Raw genomic sequence first — 3,388 nt, 5'->3', positions numbered from 1 at the left:
GTGTGTGTGTGTGTTTGTGTGTGTGTGTGTGTAAGCGCGTATGTGTATTTGCGTATTTACAATTCACGTCGTATTGGTAGCGTTTCGATTTTCCTGTGCGGTGTAGATTTTTCTAAGAAAAGACTCCCATACTTTCTTCTCGGCTCATAAAGCAAACGTCACGTTAACCCCCGGCAGCTCACAGAGGCATCAACAATCGAGCTGGGTCCATCTAGATTAATCTTGAATGTCAAGAGGAAGTGACAGTGCGGGCCCCACCAAGTCAAGAGCAATAACTCCACTTAACCTTTGGAGTCGAGATTTACAAACGTTCAGAGTGGGTTCCCCTTGAGCAGAAAGCTGCCGGCTATGAGGCATAGGATGAAGAGGTCTGTTCATATTTCCACGTTCTCGCCAAATACCATACGCCCCAGGCAGGCTTCCATTATTGCATTATCAGCGCTTATGAAGTTCCCCGCTTCACCCAAGTTATTTCTTCACTCTTGTATCACATCGTTGAGTTCCGACCAGTGTCTGTGGTGTAGTAGTTAAGAGATGCGCTGTCGCAGGCACGAGACCCGAGTTCGATTCACGAGTGGGGAGAGGATTTTTATTGAATGCCTCAGTCTTTCTGCTGGGTTTTTGTATCATTTATTCTCCGCCCGAGTTGGCTTGACTGGGAGATTCGGAAGGGCGCCTCCTAAATGATCTGAATTCTGTCGATGGGGGTTAAGAAATATCTACATTAAAAATAAATGGCATGATTTCACACAGCGCACTAAACCGCGAGCTTATTAGATCACCATTTATAGTTAATGGATTTGCTTATTTTCAAATGTCACAGTGTTTATCTGTACCCACTAGCTGTATATAACATCACCATTGTCATAATTTGGGCTCATCTAGGAAGCGGGCTGTTCCGATTCCATATGTTAGGGCCAAGTTGGGTACAGTAGGATAAGGCTGGTGGTGGCTGGTAAAAGGGGAATGGGTTACCTTTCACCTCAGAAAAAAGATGAGGCCTAAGGTATAAAAACGGATAGAAGAATAGAAGGAGAGGGAGTGGAAGAAGAAACGGTAGAATCCAGAATCATTAAGAAAGTGACACCTCAAAAGTAAGTTGTCACAGGGGGCGGAGGGGCCTTCTGATTTCTTGGTGCAGCTTTAGGCCTCTTAACTCATTAAGGACGAAGCGGATTTATCTTACATCGGAGACAATATACATGTTTCGTTTAATTAATGTGTTTGTCTGCATCATTAATTAAAATTTAAGACAAATAAAACAAAATGGGAAAATACCATGATTAACGTGCTCATGCTTCTTGATCTTTCAAGTACTCTAAAGCAACGTGTCTTCAATGAGTCAATCGCGGGCAAGGTCGTCTGTAGAAGTACTGATCGGGCTCTAAGAGGAGCAGACATTTTTTCCTTTGTACTATTGGATCGGGCGTTTTTGAAGCCAAGTCAGGCACCTCTTTGTGAAGACTGTATGCTGACCATGCAACTGGTATAGCAAGGACTAGTCTTGATTTCCTATTTAGGACGTCAGGTTTTTTTCACAATGAGAACGCACTGGTGTATGTCGGCATTACGACTAGCTATGGCCAAATTTGTGGAAACTTGAAACAGCAGCACGTGGAGGACCTAATAATGATATGTTGTCTGAGAGATGGTGGGAAGGCGACACGTATCAAACAAGAGTACAACTGTGTTAATTTCAATTGTGATTTTCCTCTGCCGAAAAGTAATCTGGCAAGCTTCGACCATACCCTCACAGTTGGCCACAATTTCATTACTGAAGCAGCCTCTCAGTTTATGGCTGCAGACTTCACCCTTCCAGATGTTAAGCTTCAACTGTTGCACGTATTCACACGAAATACTGTCAAAAGACGTCATGTTTATGAGCCTAGACACTCCTTATTCGGACACACTCTTGACAAGGAGTTCACAAGAGTACAGCTTCTTGACGTTGTGCGGAAAAAAATCCCAATGCCTGTCTTAATGCATCTCTGGTCTTGAAAAGATGCAAGTCTGTGATTCTCTTCTGCATGTCAGCGCTGCTGATGGCCGCGAACGGCGCCCCAGAAGCTTTATGAGATGAGAGAGGACAAAAACATCCGCGAAGGTCCATTTTACTGGATCCGCAAACCGATACTTTTTAAATTTTGGGAGCTGGGGAAGGTCAGTTTGAGATTTTTAAAGTTTTTAATTTTAGTATCGATAGATGTTGCTATTGTATGGTTCGACTAACCACCCGCCATCGGGCCCAAAGAGGGGACGACACTTCGCTACCTTAGAATTCTATCCGCCGTTTTTGGCCGTTTTGAGTTAATAAGACCATGAGGACAGAAACGATAAATGATCTATTTGCTCTTTCAAAATCGTAAGATTTTTCGGAGTATTTATAAAGATATTCAAAGAATTGCTTTCGAAATAGCTTGATATGTAGTGAATCTCAAAATCTTTGAAGTCAAGTTTCTCAAAACTGAGCAGATAGAACTTTGTAATTCTGAGGTAGTGACTGTTCGAATGAAGGAAGTTGTGTATGGGCTTCCCAAGACTGAAACAGTCCATCCCGTCAAGATTGAACAAAGAACAGACTGAGGAGGCTTCAGCTTCCAACCGACTTTTATATTGCGTATTATCTAGGCTTTCTCAGTATCTGAGAAAGCCTAGCGTATTATTTAAGGGGTAATTTTATACGATTATTAGTGCTGTTGAATGTAGTCAGGTGAATTCCCTTCTCATTGGCATCCTTTCATCTTGAACTGGTGAATATATAACAAGTAATCTTAAAAGGAATAGAAAAAAGTTGAATCAATCAATAAGCACAACAATATTGCATTTATAATAAATTATAATAAATTACATTTTTATTGATCCGAGAAGGACAATTTGGTTTACAGTGGCAAACATACATACATACATACATACATACGTACATACTTACATCATTAGAAATACATACATACATACATAAATACATACATATAATATACGTACACAAATACACAATTACACCAATACAGAACAATTTCACAACCACGCCATTACTGGTCGCCACTGTGCAGCGCCTTGTTTTTCTATTAGCTTGGGTTGTCGTGTCTTGCTCAAGGACACACCCCAGTGACCACCCATCTGATCCCCGTGTCACCGACACTTGCTTGACTTTACTCTTGAGTCTAAACTCACAACCCACTTCGCCACTGGAGCCCCTGGAAAACACATTCGTTTGCATTTATTAACGATTCCACAGTGTTAAAAATGCTAGATATAGACGTATTCTTACTGTAACATATATATATACACGTTGATGAACTGTCGATGAAATATAATTCTCTCTCTCTCTCTCTCTCTCTCTCTCTCTCTCTCTCTCTCTCTCTCTTTCTCTCTCATTATCTATCTTTCC

The sequence above is a fragment of the Aplysia californica genome, unplaced genomic scaffold (assembly GCF_000002075.1).
Source record: "Aplysia californica isolate F4 #8 unplaced genomic scaffold, AplCal3.0 scaffold00026, whole genome shotgun sequence".
NCBI classification, from domain to species: Eukaryota; Metazoa; Mollusca; class Gastropoda; order Aplysiida; family Aplysiidae; genus Aplysia; species Aplysia californica.
Note: the sequence above shows the minus strand (reverse complement) of the source record.